This window comes from Anabrus simplex, chromosome 3 (assembly GCF_040414725.1).
Source record: "Anabrus simplex isolate iqAnaSimp1 chromosome 3, ASM4041472v1, whole genome shotgun sequence".
NCBI lineage: Eukaryota > Metazoa > Arthropoda > Insecta > Orthoptera > Tettigoniidae > Anabrus > Anabrus simplex.
The window spans coordinates 518,877,609-518,897,267 of NC_090267.1; the positions used below are offsets into that span (position 1 = coordinate 518,877,609).

The 19,659-nt window shown below is 40.7% G+C and overlaps 1 protein-coding gene across 1 annotated transcript in view; it reads left to right on the forward strand.

The window, feature by feature from the left end:
- LOC137498971 (fibronectin-like) overlaps window positions 1-19,659 on the forward strand; it is a 434,037-nt gene that overhangs the window by 160,589 nt on the left and 253,789 nt on the right. The gene's annotated exons all lie outside the window — the stretch shown is intronic.

Consider the following 19,659-nt stretch of genomic DNA (forward strand, 5'->3'; position numbering starts at 1 on the left):
ATTATGCGCGTACTTCTTCATCATATAATCGTAATGGAATTCATACATGAGTGTTTTAGCCAATTCAAGTACTGTGAAGCCGACGTAGGTAGGTTTGTCATACTTAACCTTGACACGATTCATCTGTATAATAACTAAATTCTCGTGTATGATGGTGCAGCTGTGGAAATTTGGTTTACTTATTAAATAGTTAGCACCATACCTTTTCTTAATATTATCCCAGTTTGTAATCAATTTTACATCAATGCGTTTGTCAACATTCTCCATAGTCTTACCAAACACACTGTTATTCATGAGCTTGTAGAAATCTTTTTCAAACTCGTTAACCGCATTCGTTCTTAAATTATTGTTCAGATCGATATATGGCTTTAGCCACGGTGACTGATTAAATTCTAGTACGCGATGAATTTTGGATAACTTCAAACCATGCTGCAAACACTGTTTTAAATTTCGGTAATGAATGATATACTTAGATTTATCGCATAAATTAGCGATGAGCATTTTCGTCGTTGATGCAATGTACGGGGACTTCATATTTTCAGGGCAGAACGGTAGGTCATTATGAGAAGTGTGTAACTCTTTAGGATACTGTAAGTCAACTTCGAGGAAATAACCTTTATCAGCTTCATCACCTAGGGCGTGTAGCTGTAAAGCATCAATTTCGCACTGCGTCAGCCAGCGGAAACCACTCACCGGTAGATGCTGACTCATCGCCCACCCATACTGATTATTAGCATCGAGGTAAACGATATACCGAGATTCCTGACTGGAATCGAAACTCGGCATGTACTTATTATTAGCACTCGAATACCGGCCGCTGCACTGACTCAGACCGCCTCGAATGGATGCTTTTATAAAGTGCACCATATCGATATCGGACAGCAGTTCCAAATTCACACGCGTGTATTTTAACATCGCGTCCCAACTTAACCCAGGTGCAGTAAAATACTGACATGGGTCAAGGCTGTAGGTGTTCATGCAAACACAGCGAAAATTTTCAAAAACATCAGCTAACAAAAGTACATCTGTCTTTAAATATAAATCAGAGTATTCACCCAGCGTTTGAATGTGGAACTGCTCCCAGATATGTTGCGCATGTAAATAGTCATCATCACTAATATCTGCTGAATTCAGCGAGCTGTAAAAGGATTGTTTCGATGGTAAGGCACGTTCTTCGAGGCGGTCTAAGCAGTCGAGATATTCATAACAAAAAACACCCTTACGCCGAAGTAAATTAAACTGCGCTTCTTCGGGGAAAACGCGTCGAATTTCCGTAAATTGTTCAGGCTGTAAATGACTAGAAAGTTTATCGAGGCTACTCGCCATAAAGCGAAACGAGTCAAGGAATCTCAGTTTTATAGAATGCTCAGCATCTACTTTTACAGACTTTGCAAACGCAATGTACCGCTCTTTATTCTGAGGGATTATATCTACTTTTTCATCTGAAGCTCCAAATTGTGAAATGATGAAATGAGAGTCGTAACCAGATAAGTTATGAAAAATTACAGGGATGAATTTAGGAACTCTATACTTAAGATTACAGCTATAATGAGCGGCACATCTGTAGAAACCAGTTAAATGATCATGATCAAAAACTTTAGGGTCATTTTCGGAAAATTCCCCATCACAAATGCTACACTTTGTAGCACGTTCATGATCATTTAACTGAATGTCGGTGAGTGGCTTCATAGGAATATTACTATTCAGAATACGACCGAGACGAACTGCATCACTTTCAAGTCTTTCTAAAAATACTTTAGCAGCATCATGTCCTCGATACAGCTCTAACTTGTTAAGCGTACTATCGTAACTACACTTGATGTAATACGCGAAGCTATACGGGACATGCATGTGCGTAGTATTAGTGAAAGAGTTGTCAGGATTAGGTGAGCATGTGTTGCATGGCGTGAGGATGGCTTCAAAGTCTGCATAAATCACGAACGGTACCCACATCTGCTTGTGAAAATTTGTAAATTTTAAAACATTATTGCCTGTAGTAGGTATCTCTGTACGTACATGATTGCAGTCATTCTTGGAATGCTTCGTTAACTGATCTTCATTTCTGAAATACTGCAAGCATCCATCACATAGCCACTTTTTACCATCATGTTTTGACAACTGATTGCCAACAAGTCTACTCAGATTTTTAATCCAGCAAAAGTGGCTATTCTCACTGTTTTCAATATAGAGTAAATTAACGCGAGTACTCTTCTTATGACATGTATAATACAGAGGACCTACTACAGACTTTTTCTCTACACCATACACATTGATACTAATGTTATTTAGTTCCTCAAGGTGCTTAATATCCGTTATCTGTACAGGAAATTCTATACTATCGAAATTTATCTGCGTTGAATAGTGTGGATACGATGATGTTCTCTTAGCTACGTCTGATTTCGCAGGATTTAAAGCTGACATCACCGCCCATGCAAAACATGCTTCGTCATTGTTTTGGATGTTTACAACAGCTTCTTTTCGCTGAATCCATGTCGGCAGCTCGATGTACGATGAACCTCGCATGGGATTGTACTTATTGATGTTAACTTCTAGATACATTATCTCAACTAAAGCCCACCCTGATTCCTTTTCCTGAAATTCCTCGCTCTTAGTTGAAATAATGTTAGAGACATCCCTAAGTACATCACCAAAATTAGTCGACTGACTTATGACAAAATTCTTCGTATTAAATGATTTAATGTCCGTTATTTCGGATTCATCCGTGCTTTTAATGTACAAGGCGAAAAGTTCAAAATTAACTTTAAATAAACTATGATTGGACAAAGATTTAGCAAGAAGCTGTTGTACATCCGGTTGAACGCAATTTAAAAAGTTTGAAGTGCTCTGAAACTTTTGACTGGTGCGAATTCGGTAACTAGCAATCCTACTTTTAAATGCTGTATTAATTTCCTCGATGTTTGCGTTACTACCACTTCTACACGCATTATTTTTATGCGCATTACTCCGTAAGTGCCCCCGAAAATGCGAAGATGGTACATCAGTGTTACAGTGCTCGCAGTGAATAGTTTGAAGTTCATGATTTTTTCTAGGTTTTTTACTACTAGTACTTTCTACAGCTACATCAGTAGCTGCACGCTTTTTCCCTACTACTACCTGAGGGCAAGTAGATATTTGATGTACCTCTGCTAAGTGAGCCTGGTATTGCTCTACATTAGCGAAGTACAGCCCGCAAACATCACATAAAGCAGATGTTATGCTAGGGTGTTTTGATTTCATATGGCGCATGAAGTTATCTCGCCTTGTAAACGATGTCTCACACTGCTCGCAGGTGAACGTAGACGCTTCTCCATGTTTGATTTGTAAATGCCGTGTAAGGGCATCTCTTCTTGTAAACGTTATATCACACTGCGAGCAGGGAAACATCTGAAAAGAGAACAACCAATAGAGATTAGCCTAAAGTTGCGATGTTCAACCTATAGAGGTCGGACATGACTGTGAGTTTGAAATTATACGATTAACCTCTCCTATGGCATGCGGATTAAAGAAAATAACTATTTATCAATAGACTAAAGTTACGATGTTTTAGAAGAAACCAAGTTTCAGCCTGTTGAGGGCAGACATAGCTATGTACGCACCTCGTCTATAGCGTGAGGATTAAAGAGAACAACTATTTATCAATAGACTAAAGTTACGATGTTTTAGAAGAAACCAAGTTTCAGCCTGCTGAGGTCAGACATAGCTATGCGTGCGTGTTTGAAATTATAAGATTAACCTCTTCTATGACATGCAGATTAAAGAAAATAACTATTTGTCAATAGACTAAAGTTACGATGTTTTAGACGAAACCAAGTTTCAGCCCGTTGAGGGCAGACATAGCTATGTGTACGTGTTTGAAATTATACCACGTCTATAGTATGTTGATTAAAGAGAACAACTATTTATGATTAGCTTAAAGTTACGATGTTCGGAAGAAACCAAGTTTCAGCCTGCTGAGGTCAGACATAGCTATGCGTGCGTGTTTGAAATGATAAGATTAACCTCTTCTATGACATGCAGATTAAAGAAAACTATTTGTCAATAGACTAAAGTTACGATGTTTTAGAAGAAACCAAGTTTCAGCCTGCTGAGGTCAGACATAGCTATGTGTGTGTGTTTGAAATTATAAAATTAACCTCGTCTATAGCATGAGGATTAAAGAAAATGACTATTTATCAATAGACTAAAGTTACGATGTTTTAGAAGAAACCAAGTTTCAACGAAAAGAGGTCAGACATTGCAGTGAGTTTTAAATTATAAGATTAACCTCTTCTATGACATGCAGATTAAAGAAAATAACTATTTGTCAATAGACTGAAGTTACGATGTTTTAGAAGAAACCAAGTTTCAGCCTGCTGAGGTCAGACATAGCTATGCGTGCGTGTTTGAAATTATAAGATTAACCTGTTCTATGACATGCAGATTAAAGAAAATAACTATTTGTCAATAGACTAAAGTTACGATGTTTTAGAAGAAACCAAGTTTCAACCTGTTGAGGACAGACATAGCTACGTGTACGTGTTTGAAATTATACCACGTCTATAGTATGAGGATTAAAGAGAACAACTATTTATGATTAGCTTAAAGTTACGATGTTCGGAAGAAACCAACTTTCAACCTGTTGAGGGCAGACATAGCTATGTGTGCGTGTTTGAAATTATACTACGTCTATAGTATGTAGATTAAAGAAAATAACTATTTGTCAATAGACTGAAGTTACGATGTTTTAGAAGAAACCAAGTTTCAGCCTGCTGAGGTCAGACATAGCTATGCGTGCGTGTTTGAAATTATAAGATTAACCTCTTCTATGACATGCAGATTAAAGAAAATAACTATTTGTCAATAGACTAAAGTTACGATGTTTTAGAAGAAACCAAGTTTCAGCCCGTTGAGGGCAGACATAGCTATGTGTACGTGTTTGAAATTATACCACGTCTATAGTATGTTGATTAAAGAGAACAACTATTTATGATTAGCTTAAAGTTACGATGTTCGGAAGAAACCAAGTTTCAGCCTGTTGAGGGCAGACATAGCTATGTGTGCGTGTTTGAAATTATACTACGTCTATAGTATGTAGATTAAAGAGAACAACTATTTATCAATAGACTAAAGTTACGATGTTCAGAAGAAACCAAGTTTAAGCCTGTTGAGGACGGACATAGCTATGTGTGCGTGTTTGAAATTATACCACGTCTATAGTATGTAGATTAAAGAGAACAACTATTTATGATTAGCTTAAAGTTACAGAAGAAACCAAGTTTCAGCCCGTTGAGGGCAGACATAGCTATGTACGCACCTCGCGTGAGGATTAAAGAGAACAACTATTTATCAATAGACTAAAGTTACGATGTTTTAGAAGAAACCAAGTTTCAGCCTGCTGAGGTCAGACATAGCTATGCGTGCGTGTTTGAAATTATAAGATTAACCTCTTCTATGACATGCAGATTAAAGAAAATAACTATTTGTCAATAGACTAAAGTTACGATGTTTTAGAAGAAACCAAGTTTCAGCCCGTTGAGGGCAGACATAGCTATGTGTACGTGTTTGAAATTATACCACGTCTATAGTATGTTGATTAAAGAGAACAACTATTTATGATTAGCTTAAAGTTACGATGTTCGGAAGAAACCAAGTTTCAGCCTGCTGAGGTCAGACATAGCTATGCGTGCATGTTTGAAATTATAAGATTAACCTCTTCTATGACATGCAGATTAAAGAAAATAACTATTTGTCAATAGACTAAAGTTACGATGTTCGGAAGAAACCAAGTTTCAACCCGTTGAGGTCAGACATAGCTATGTGTGCGTGTTTGAAATTATACCACGTCTATAGCGTGAGGATTAAAGAGAACAACTATTTATGATTAGCTTAAAGTTACGATGTTCGGAAGAAACCAACTTTCAACCTGTTGAGGGCAGACATAGCTATGTGTACGTGTTTGAAATTATACCACGTCTATAGTATGTTGATTAAAGAGAACAACTATTTATCAATAGACTAAAGTTACGATGTTCGGAAGAAACCAAGTTTAAGTCTGTTGAGGACGGACATAGCTATGTGTGCGTGTTTGAAATTATACCACGTCTATAGTATGTAGGTTGAAGAGAACAATTATTTATGAATAGCTTAAAGTTACGGAAGAAACCAAGTTTCAGCCTGTTGAGGGCAGACATAGCTATGTACGCACCTCGCGTGAGGATTAAAGAGAACAACTATTTATCAATAGACTAAAGTTACGATGTTTTAGAAGAAACCAAGTTTCAACGAATAGAGGTCAGACATACCTTAAAATCTTCGCGCTGCAAACTATTACTCGGATGTATAAAATGCGTGCGTTCAAGCCTGAAACTCGAATGATAATATTCTGGTCGTACCTAAAAAAAGAAGAAACATATATGAATGTAGTGTAGGGTACATCATCTAACCTAATTATCTTTACAACTCAAAGTTCGAAAACATACCTTAAAAAAAATGCACGTGCTGCAGGCTGTTACTGGGATGAATAAAATTGCGTACTTTCGAATGGTACCTAAAAAAAAAGAATAAACATATATGAATGTAGATGTCTAGCGTAGAAGTTGCTTTGCGAAAAGTAAGTAACAGTTCTACCTTACCTTAAGATAAAGGCTGAAGAATAATATTTACAGCAGACGGGAGATGTGTGTGTGTGTGTGTACGTAATAAACGCATACAGAGAACTGTGAGCACTTCGCGCAGACTGCAGCGGCTAAATATTCTGCTTGTTACCAAGCGGATGTGGAAAAATCGCTGAGCTGACAACTGCAGTACAGTCGGAACGAATGCAACAAGAGCTCCCACCTATAGTCCCGCAGGCTGACGTATTCGAAACTCCTGTTGATGCCGAGGTGTTAGAATTTAAGAGTTCGATCCTTGGAAAGTTAGCGTGTGATCCTCGACTTCTCGAGGGTACATCCGCGGTATTCCTTACCTGTAGGTATTGAGCTAAAGCTAGATCATGTAATGACGATCGCGCAGGCCCCTCGCCTAGCATTTACGGCTTCTAGTTCGAACCCGCTATTTTCCGAAGTAGCGAGAATGATTGAAGAGTGTTTGAGGGTGATTCATTTGTTGGATGGAGTTGTTAAGCTGGCTTCTTCAGCGGGAGTAGGCTATGTGTCGGTACCGGGATATCTAGTTATAAAACCCGCTACAACAAATTTATCACGTATACTGCGATTTAAAATCCTAGTCAGGAAGGGCAGCCGGTCGTAAAACTATGGTGTGAGGCGGGGTGTGCAAAAAAGCTAGCTATAAGTAAGGGCTGTTGATGGGGACGTTAAACCTTGTGCAGACTCCTTCGAAAATGATTTTTTGAGTACAAGACTTGACGGTGATTCATTTGTCGGATGGAGGCAATAAGCCTTGTGCAGGCTTCTTCAGCGGGAGTAGGCTATGTGTCGGTACCGGGATATCTAGTTATAAAACCCGCTACAACAAATTTATCACGTATACTGCGATTTAAAATCCTAGTCAGGAAGGGCAGCCGGTCGTAAAACTATGGTGTGAGGCGGGGTGTGCGAGAAAGCTAGCAGCGTTAAACCTTGTGCAGACTCCTTCGAAAATGATTTTTTGAGTACAAGACTTGACGGTGATTCATTTGTCGGATGGAGGCAATAAGCCTTGTGCAGGCTTCTTCAGCGGGAGTAGGCTATGTGTCGGTACCGGGATATCTAGTTATAAAACCCGCTACAACAAATTTATCACGTATACTGCGATTTAAAATCCTAGTCAGGAAGGGCAGCCGGTCGTAAAACTATGGTGTGAGGCGGGGTGTGCAAGAAAGCTAGCAATAAGTAAGGGCTGTTGATGTGTTTTAACCTCTCCGTACAATCATGATATTTTACGTTAGGAACTTACATAGGCTAAATGCTACACATTCCGTGGCAGAGCCAGGAATCGAACTCGGACCTCCGAGGGTAGCAGCTAACTACTACACCACAGAGGAGTACTATTTCAGAATATTTTACAACCTTAATTAGTACTGTGTTTTAAGAGCTTACATGGGACTCAGCTAAGAAGACGTTCGCGAGTTACAAGCACGCAGTGTCCTCGTTGAAGGTCGAGCCGGAAGATACGTGTACAATTTCAGCTAACACACGCATTCCACACAACTCGCTCAGAATGACTGTGCCGATGCTTCAAGGACTGTAGAACAAATCTATAGCCTACAGTATGCATGCCTCTCACCCGGTAGTCTCGGGTTCGATTCTCTTGGGAATAAAAATGTGTTTAAATCGCATGAATTTGTTGAGTTATCCTTCCTGATGCAAAACTAGCAGTATCTAACCTCATACACTATAGTTTTCAACCGGTTGCCCCTTCCTGGCAACTCGGATTAAGAATCTGTTTTACAACGTCTAACACGGGGAATCGGGGATTTACAGCTGGATGTACTTCTTAGATTTTAAATAACGAACTATTGTTTTACGGCCGGATGCCCTTCCTGACGCAAAACTAAGATTTTTAAATCACAAGAATTTGTTTTAAGACTAGTCGCCCTTCCTGATGCAAAACTGGCAGTATCTAGCCTCTCACGTCATACACTATTGTTTCGACCAGTTGCCCTTCCTGACGTCAAAGAACTCGGATTAAGAATCTGTTTTACAACTTCTAACATGAGAATCGGGGATTTACAGCTTAAAGATGGCGGATGACAGCTGTCAAAAAAGCACATAGGTTTGTAAAGCACGTGGAATTTGCCGCCACCGGGCAGCACGGTGATTAAAGATGGCGGATGATAGCTGTCAAAGGTAAGTAGCTAAAGAGGGGACAGCACGGTGATTAAAGATGGCGGATGACAGCTGCACATGGCTTTGTTTCCAAACAAGAGCACGTGGAATTTGCCGCCACCGGGCAGCACGGTGATTAAAGATAGCGGATGACAGCTGTCAAAAAAGCACATGGCTTTGTTTCTACGTGGAATTTGCCGTCACCACACAGAGGGCAGCACTGTTCTCAAAGATGGCGGATGACGGCTGTCAGAAAAGCGCATAGGTTTGTAAAGCACTTGGAATTTGCCACCGCTACATAGAGGGCAGCACTGTTCTCTCTGGATTAAAGATGGCGGATGACAGCTGTCAGAAAAGCGCATAGGTTTGTAAAGCACGTGGAATTTACCGCCACCACATAGAGTGCAGCACTGTTCTCAAAGATGGCGGATGACAGCTGACGAAATTGCCCGCAGCACAGTGCTCAAAGATGGCGGATGACAGCTGTCAAAAAAAGCACGTGGCTTTGTTTCCCAACAAGAGCACGTGGAATTTGCCACCACCACATAGAGTGCAGCACTGTGATTAAAGATGGCGGATGACGGCTGTCAAAAAAGCGCGTGAGTTTGTTTCCAAACAAGACCACGTGGAATTTACCACCACCACATAGAGAGCAGCACGGTGCTCTCTTGATTAAAGATGGCTGCTGTCACGTGGAATTGTCTGCCACCACAGGTATCTAGCTAAAGAGGGCAGCACTGAGGTTTGCGATGCAAGATGGCTGCTGTCAAAAAAGCATTTTTCAAATTATCCACCACCACATTTCAAAGGTAAGTAGCTAAAGAGGGCAGCACTGTGCTCTATAGATTAAAGATGGTGGATGACAGCTGTCAAAAAACACGTGGCTTTGTTTACCTCACGCTAGTTAGGTTAAGTTGGTAGCACTAAGGTTTAGACCCGTCAAGATGGCAGCACTGCCGATGACAGGTGACGAAAGAGGGCAGCACAGTGCTCAAAGATGGCGGATGACAGCTGTCAAAAAAGCACGTGGTTGTCAAAAAGCACGTGGCTTTGTTTACTACACGCTAGTGAGGTTAAGTTGGTACTACTGAGGTTTAGGCCCGTCAAGATGGCAGTACTGAGGTTAGCGATGCGTTGTTGTCTGTCAAAAAGCACGTGGCTTTGTTTACAAATCTGTCAAAAAGCACGTGGCTGTCAAAAAACACGTGGCTTTGTTTACCTCACGCTAGTGAGGTTAAGTTGGCACTAGTGAGGTTTAGGCCCGTCAAGATGGCAGTACTGAGGTTTGCGATGCGTTGTTGTCGATGACAGCTGTCAAAAAGCACGTGGCTTTGTTTACAAATTCAAATTTCCCGCGGGAGGTGGAGGAGGCATCTGGGAGGCCTCTGGCTGAGGTGGAGGTGGAGGTGGCATCTGGGAGGCCTCTGGCTGAGGTGGAGGTGGAGGTGGCCTCTGGGAGCCTGAGGTGGAGGTGGCCGCCGAACTGTCCAATTATACTACTCTAGACCTATGTCAGGTTAAGAAAATATACAGCAGCTATGATCCAAACAACAATATCTTCACCCTTCCTTCCATGAACTTTCGCATTTCTTCTGAGTTCCGCCTTCAACTGAAATAAATGCCAGTCCCCATAATTTTTTCTCCCCACTCATTTCTATGCCTGACAAAACAGTTGATTGCATTAGAAAGAATGAAGCATGTCCGCCCATTCGTATGCGCCAGGACCCTTCTACAGTGACTCTGTATGTACACTGTGGCCAAGTCCAGTCCAGCCGCCATGTTTTAGCCAAGTACTCAATCTGCTGTTGGATGAAGGAGAGTGATATTATTATTGTTTCAATAAAGAATACGCTTTTTCAATGTTTTAAGATGTTATTTATTTTGCTTACACTGTGTGTGTATAGGCCTCCCAGCATTTGTCATATTCAGAGCCTGACTACCTGACGTAAGACTTCAAAATTCAGATTTATACGTGGTATAGGCCTACAATTCACAATTATTTAAGAGGTTAGAAATTATGTGTTGGTAGCTAGGCCTATAATAACACTTATATTATAACAGATATGGCATAAAATAGTATAGTCATTGTCTAGAATAATGTATGTGATGACTGTAAAGTTAGCCTACGGTACATTAAAATTGTATTACCTAGATCCATATTTATGTTAACATAATATGGCCTACTGTACTATTCCACTCGTGGTACTAATGTAGATAATAAAGAAAACCTGCTACTGTTTAGTGGTGAAAACAAGCCGTAATCCTGGTCCCGGAGCACTTGAATTCAGGACTCGGTACCGACCATCCGCGGTTCGAACCCCGTGATGTGCGACTAATTCTGTGCCCCGGTTCGGTTATTACTGGTATCCGCTGTATTTTAAACAATCTATTCGCTACTATCGGTTTTGCTAATATTTTGTTACCACTACCTTCTTTTCTACCACTCTTCCCACATATGTGGGGTTGTGCGTGCGAACTGCGTCACTACAGGTTGTAGATAAAACATATGTTTTCAGGGATAATTGGGAATTTGTGAAAAATAACATAATCTTGAAAATCTGTTATTTTTTCCTTACACTGTAAAATCGCACGAAAGATGAAAGATAGGAAATTACATTTTAAACAACCTTCGTAATGTAGTGTGGGTTTGCCCCTTTTTAACGGCCGGATGCCCTTCCTGACGGCATGTAATCACTATTTCGTGTTCCTGCGGTGGTTTGTAGTGTGGTGTGTTGTCTAAATATGAAGAGGAGAGTGTTGGGACAAAGACAAGCACCCAGTCCCCAAGCCCGGCCGGGAGTCGAACCCGGGACCCTCTGAACCTAAGGGCAGTACGCTGACCATTTTTTCTTTTTCTTTTTTGCTAGTGGCTTTACTTCGCGCCGACACAGATATGTCTTATGGCGACGATGGGATAGGAAAGACCTAGGTGTGAAAACTGGAAACCATGGTAAACCATCTTCAGGGCTGCCGACAGTGGGATTCGAACCCGCTATCTCCCGATTACTGGATACAGGCCGCACTTAAGCGACTGCAGCTATCGAGCTCGGTACGCTGACCATTTAACCACGGAGTCGGACTATTATTATCATTATATTGTATGGAAAAATTCAACTTGATGCTAGGTGGCACTTATAACGACGTCTTTTAAGAGATGAATAGCCATTAAAGCTTGCATTCAAGAATATATTATCAATCATGATTTTATCTCATACGGTGAAAATGAATGAGACATAAATGATCGGGAGTGGCCTTTGCTGTAACTTTTGTTATGTACAGATTTTAGATAAAACAGATGTTTCCGGGATATTTGGGAATTTGTGAAAAGTATTATAATCATGAAAATCTGTTATTTTTCCTTACACGGTAAAATCGCACGAAACGTAAAAGTTCGGAAATTATTTTCTAAACAACCTTCGTCACGTACAGCTTTTCGATACGGCGAATATTAACGGAGAAATGTGACATTTACTGCCTTGCCCTCCATAAAATTACTAACCGATTTTGTTATTATTGTTACCATTATAATGCATGAGACAACTCGACTCATTGCTGGGAGCTACTTTCGGATCTGAAAACAAGCAATTGTCCAATTTCATTCTAAAAACTTTCCGAATCTATTTCTGCATCCATAAGCACAACAGGGTGGGGGTATTTTTCTTGAAAACTCACACCTCAGAAATACGTAAATGCACACACATTTCGAAACTAATAATAGTAAATAATCCCCGAGTTTAATAAAAACATACTTTCTGTAGTATTACAGTTAAAACAGAGAGCCTGTACTTCGCTGAAATTGCATGAAGTGTGGTCTTACCCTGTGCGGAATACATACGTTTAAATCAGCTGACGGAACATTTGGCTAAAACATGGCGGAGCCAATCAGAAAGAAGCTCTCGTTGGCCACACTGTACATATAGAGTCATGACCCTTCCGGTCCTTACTGCACTCTCGTGGCGGCAACACGAAGTTCGCCTAGAACACTCCTATTTGTATAGCACAACCTCAAATAGTTTTGAAAACCTGCGGAGTCTCACCTCGCACAGCACTAAATAGTTTTAGAAATTCCCACATGCATCGTGTTACAAGTTTCCCAAGAAAGGTCGAGTACCACTACAGTGGTCACTAATCCCATCAATTACGTCACAAGAGAGAAGTATGTCATCCGGTCTGACCAGAAAAACATCTAAAAGTGCTCCTTTATGTGTGTTCTTTGTAACGACTTGGGAAAGGCCATTATTCCTCCACACCAATAAGTTAACTGCCCCCGTTGTTGACCCAGCCCAGTTTACTGACGGAAGGTTTAGATCCTCTGCAATTATAGTTGTTTTCCCGTAGCTTGTATTTCCACATGCCAATTCAGAAAGATGAGTGATCGTGTTTAAACCTGATTTCGGTGGGCGATAGACTCTGATAATGACTATATTTTGTTTATTAGGTGCATTATTTACCTGCACCCCAATTATTTCGTAGTCATCAAGAACCCATTTTAACGTACTGCTTAGTTCTGACCTAACACAAATGAAAATTGCCCCTCTATCCCATCTAAACGTTACAAAGTTTGACCAGATAACCAACTTTCCGTTCCCACAATTATATCAGGGTGAAATGAAATGTCGTATGGCTTTTAGTGCCGGGATATCCCAGGACGGGTTCGGCTCGCCAGGTGCAGGTCTTTATATTTGACTCCCGTAGGCGACCTGCGCGTCGTGATGAGGATGAAATGATGATGAAGACAACACATACACCCAGCCCCCGTGCCATTGGAATTAACCAATTAAGGTTAAAATTCCTGACCCGGCCGGGAACCTCTCAACCGAAGGCCACTACGCTGACCGTTGAGCCAACGAGTCGGACATATCAGGGTCACTCGCATCAACTAAGTTTTCGAATTTTGCGATTTTATTACCGATACTTCCGCGGTTTACCTGCAACAATCTAAGAAACTTACCCCATCACTGCCTCTTACAGTACGCTGTTGCCGCTGTAGCTGCTCCCGTCGTCGGTCGTCATTCGGCTGGCCGTTCGGCGCTGTCATCCGGTTGGGTTGAAAAGGATTCAGTAACCCTCGAAAAGAGTTCACCTATTCTCACTGCTCCTCGCTGGTTCAGGTGAAGTCCCTGCCGTCGATCCAACTGTTGCCGTCTACAAAGAGTGATCCGGAACTTTCGGCCACCAACTGAAGCTCTTCGTTCTACCGGCCAATCTTCTACCATGATATATCTGGTCTCATTAGTATACCGCTAATTACAACATTTGCCTTGGGGAACTTTTTCTTAGTCGAGTTCACTAAATCATAAATGTCCCACATTATGTATTCAATCCGTTGCCTTCTTAAATCATTAGTTCCTTCGTGGAGAATTTCTACTTCTTCATTCCCGCCGCATTTATCCTCTGTTTTCCTGTTCAACTGTTCCCAGCAAGCACATCACTTTCACTGACTTATTTTCCTGTCCTATATTCCGCGCCTATTACCACATCATTTGCAAGTATAATCTCCACAGATGAATGCTATTTTTCTTTTTTTCTATTTGTTTTACGTCGCACCGACACAGAGAGGTATTATGGCGACGATGGGATAGGAAAAGCCTACGAATGGGCAGGAAGCGGCAATGGCCTTAATTAAGATACAGCCCCAGCATTTGCCTGGTGTGAAAATGGGAAACCACGGAAAACTCTTTTAAGTGCTGCCGACAGTGGGGTTCGAACCCACTATCTCTCGGAAGCAAGCTCACAGCAGCGCGCCCCTAACCGCACGGCCAGCACAGATGAACATTTCTCATATACACTTCCTGTCAGCTCCGCAATCATGAGATTTGCTTCATTTAATTCCCGCCGAAGTTCGTCAATTTGTCAGTTTCTCTCTAAATGTTGGTAAAGTTCGCTCTTATGCCTGATTCTAGTACATACTTTTCTCTTTAATGGGACCTATGGTTTTTCTCAGGATCTTACCTTTTTAAGTTCCGAATTCCTGATTTGTGCCATTGTGACCATGTTTAATCGATCTGAGGCACGGAAGGTAGATGTCACGCGCAGCTGGCGAGGAGCGTGTGACGTCAGCGGACTCAGTCTGCTAGGCGCTGTGTGCCGAGCGCCCCGCTCATCTTCTTTATCACAAATACGTTTACGTTCTAATATAATATTTTCACATGAAAACCACTAAGATATTGCATAAAACAATTCTTTTAAACTTTTGCTTGTGAGCTTTCGTAAATATTGCGGATCTATTTTAAAAGCCAGAATAGTGAAACCTTTTGCTGATATGTTTAAAAAATAATTCTTAAATATTCCAATATACCGTAAATTTTAGTATTTACTGTTACCGTGGTCTGGTGGATCAGCAGAGGTGAAAGAAGGTGTCGGGGTGAATGGGTCTAAGTCCCAAATCAAAGTTAAATTAAAACTTTAACAAAGGTTATATTTTTATAGGTTTTAACAAGCGAGAAAAACAAAATTTAACAAGTTTTCACTAGGTGGTATAACAACTTCCTAGCTTAGAAAAATCCAAGATTTCAAATGCTAGACACACTTGGGCTACAAGCCCCTAGCTTTACAACTTTTGAGCTCCTAGTTCAACTTTAACCAAGCAACAATTTGTTCAAAAGGGCAGGAAACCCCTGATACATGGAGCACTTGCTCCCAATTACAATATCACGCCTCCCAGAAGCACTTTTACAACATAAGAAAAGAGCTGACACGCTCTCAGTTTTTCAAGCCTCTTCAAGGCAATAGTAGACTTTACAATTACTTGCCATTAAGGCACCACTTACAAAATGAAACGGGGGTATCTTGTACCCAACCTACTGGGCCTTAGCAGAAAAAGAACAGGTTAAGTGAATGGCCCGAAATACCAAAGGGAACGGAGTCGTGTATTTGCGCTCCTACACATGCATTCTTAAAACCTAAAAAGGCACTAGGCCGATGACACAGGGGTTATTCCCAAACTATGGAGGTGACCCGTATAAGAAAGAAATTTAAAACATTAAGGAAGAGAACCAGTTACCAAAACGTAGTCACCTCAAACCAAAATGAAGGAGAGCTCGAGAGGGTAAATCACTCTCTATCCCCGAATTACACTTACAGATTTTATGAAGTTTTTACATGAACCGGCAGAAAATTACATGTTGGAAAGATAGGTTACATTGTAAAGGTTTCGGACCTTTCCCGCGGGTTAAACTGCTGAGCTAGCAAGAAATAAAGATGTTAAACGGTCATTACCTTACTGGAGACGAGCTGCCTGATGTAAGAGGCACCTCCCGCCTCCTGATACACGTCCACACACTAGGTTAGATGTTGATCAAGTGGCTAAGAGACGCGAAAATCAGCACTTTATAAACCCTCGGGGAAAGTTCGAGACCTTTCATGAATAAAACAGCCACACCCTTTCACGTTTATTGGGTCGCTTAAAGTTACACATCAAATCGAAGAAGAAACCTGTGATTGGTAGGCAATTAAGTACAGAAATTCTGGATTGGCTAAATTCAAAACTGGCGGAAAGAAAGATAAATATTGTCAACCCACAACTGAATGAAGGAAATTTAGTAAAGAACAAACTTATGAATACAAAATGTCTTCAAATAAAGTTCCTTCACTTCGCACCAGGGTGCATGATCATAGTTTTTTAGTAGATACATCTATGAGAGAGTGTCCACACTTCTTGAGGAACAGAAATCAAAACAAGTTGAAATTCACACAGTACTGGCAACTGCATAATCACAAAATTAAGGTAGTGACATCTTCTAAGTTAATTTATAAGTTGGTCCAGTTTTAAGTTCCGAGTTTCTCCTGTAGAGGAGGTTTTATTGGCGCAAGATTTAAAAGTGCGGCGTAGAGGTACATTTACAATTCCCAATCGCTCGAAAGATTTTAAAATAAGTAGCCTGAACAGGTAAAGCTTTACAATCAAGAAATAATAGGCTATTGACCGATACGCAAGATTAAATACTGCATGTTATTACTTTTCCTGAAAATAGTAAGTACTGTACTAACATTATTGTTTATTTTAACTTACTACTACTACTACTACTACTACTACTACTACTACTACTACTACTACTACTACTACTACTACTAATAATAATAATAATAATAATAACTCTCCATAACAATTTAGGCCCACCTTTCAGGACATCATTTTGTTCACCTTCTTCGATTTTTTCCGTGCAACTTCAGCATGTGCATCCGGGCCGGCTTTCATTCGCTGACCTCTTGAGTAGCCTCTTTTTATTCAGTTCTTTCATTCTAATAAATGAACGAGTTCTCACAAAACACGTAACAGCGAAGTCGTCGACTTCACCATATGAGATCTGATGAGGTCTATCAGCTCCTCTATCACTGTCGGGCACTTCCTTACAACATATCCGTGGAATCTTTGAGAATCTTTTTCTAGTCGAACCACTGGGTAGATGGATTCATTAGGCCCCCTGTAGACAAAGCCGAGATCCAGTCAAAGTTCCTAATATTAAGGCATTTTGCAGTTTTTTCTCCGTAGATGTCGTAACTCGATAGGCAGTATATCCCACCATTATGTAAGCACTCTTCGAGATTGTGCTGCTCAGTAAACTGATCTGTTAATGAGCCAACTATACAATTAAAGTTTTCATACTCTAAAAAAAAACTTCCAAGTTAGTTTCGACTGATTCTATGGCGTCATAACATAGTCTACTCGGTTGAGGACGTGTCAAGTTAATGTTTCACACTCTTCCTTGTTGCAGTTTCCAGTTTTATTTATGTAATATGCACTTTTACTCACTAAGAGGGACTTGATTCTCTGAGTAACTGTTGTGGACAGGGGGTGCTCTTAAAACAGACCTAAGCCCATGATCGTAGAGAAATATGACTCTAAAACATCTTGATTACATTTCGATGCTAGTAGATATTGATATCCTTCAGATTTTACGTTCCCAAATAATCCCTGCAAACTACGCATGGAAACCATACAGCCTATTTGAAAAGGTACTAACTCAGTCTTTCCATTGAAATGAAATGTCGTATGGCTTTTAGTGCCGGGATATTTCAGGACGGGTTCGGCTCGCCAGGTGCAGGTCTTTCTATTTAACTCCCGTAGGCGACCTGCGCGTCGTGATGAGGATGAAATGATGATGAAGACAACACATACACCCAGCCCCCGTGCCATTGGAATTAACCAATTAAGGTTAAAATCTCCGACCCGGCCGGGAATCGAACCCGGGACCCTCTGAACCGAAGGCCAGTACGCTGACCGTTCAGCCAACGAGTCGGACAGTCTTTCCATTAACTGTTGCTGATGAAAACAGGTCGAACATTTCATTCAGAATAACATTCTGTTCCTCTAAACTTGTTCCGCAAACACTTTGGACTTGTTTGTTGGATGATGAGGGATTCTGTTATTAAGAACATCAAATCCGTCACTAACAGTTTCAACAAACTGTACTACATGTTAATTCCCAGGAAAATTATACGATATAGCCATAGCCGCAGGGCCAAAGAATAGTTCAGCAGCTTTTCTTAGGTTTTGTCCTTCATTACCAGTTTTTTGTTTAAAAAAACTATTTGTTCGGGTCGTCGACCTATCTTTTGCCCCTACTTGCACCATGTGATATGAACCTGCGTGTAATTGGAATGGAGAAAGTGTAGAGTGTTGAATGTGAGGAAAGGAACGTTAAGGACGACACAAACACCCAGTGCCCAGTCCCCAGGCCAGGCATATTATTCATTTACAATTAAAACCCCTGACCTAGCCGGGAATCGAACCCGGGGCAGCCGGGTGACAGCCGGACGCGTTGCCCCCTAACCATGCGGCCGGACTCACTACCAGTTACTAGAAAAGTTGTTCGGTTGTTTTCTGAGTGAATTCTAAGTACCCAATTTTCTGGTACTGTATTAAGTCTCTTCTAGCTATCGCGCAGTACAGTACTGTTTCTTACTGTCGAAGTTTTAGGCAAAGGGAAAGGGACTTGTAAACATTCTTACAGAGATGGATACATTTCTGTAGGTTGGTAGGCCTACACCTGGCTTTCAAGGATAGGTCCTCACTAACGTTCGAAGTTATCCATTCTCCGAGATATTTTTATTGTACTGACGTGTGGAATTGACTTGGGGGAATCTCTGATGTTGGTGATAAACACCGTTTTATTAATGGCACTCCTCAACCCTACTTTAGCTGCTGTATGACAGACGGTGGAGAGGTGGTGTGCACTTGATGCTACGAGTGTGAGGTCGTCAGGCAATTGATGTTTAACTTGTCCTTGTTGAAAGCAATTTTCAACCCCGACTTGCCTGATAGACTTTTAGTCTATTCACGAATAACTTTCTCTAGTATGCAGTTGAAGAAAATAAAGGGATAAACAAAAAATTCCTTGCATGACAGTTCCGATAGCAAAGCGTTCCCTTCTGAATTTACCTTTTATTTGAAAACGTATAATTAAGAAAACTTCGCTTAGTAGCTTGAAGTGAGAAGGAGCCCTGTCACAGGACATTTGATATCCATTTGAAACAGAAGCCTACCGTGGACTTTTAGTAATAAATTTCAAAATGGTGGCCATTAATGTGTAGGTATTTACCGAACTTGTGCATATACGTCAGCTAACAAACAAAATTATAGGTAAATCGTTAAAAAAAAACATTGACCCCAATTATGTTAAATAAAATCGTCGTGCCCTATTGTACGTCAGTGAAGAACATGACGTAAAGTTCAGAAGAACATATTTCCCCTCAAATGCTCCTATACATGTTAAAATACAGCTGGATCAGTCCTTAAACTTATTTATTGTAGACATCTGCCACACTGTGCTTACGGACATATCTCAAGACAGTAATAAAATGCTCGAACCGACTTTGAACACTTATATCAGATTTATATTTAATCTGCAATATGATTCTCACATATCTACTTATTATGGGGAGTTGTCAGGGCGTCGCAGTCTCCACAGCT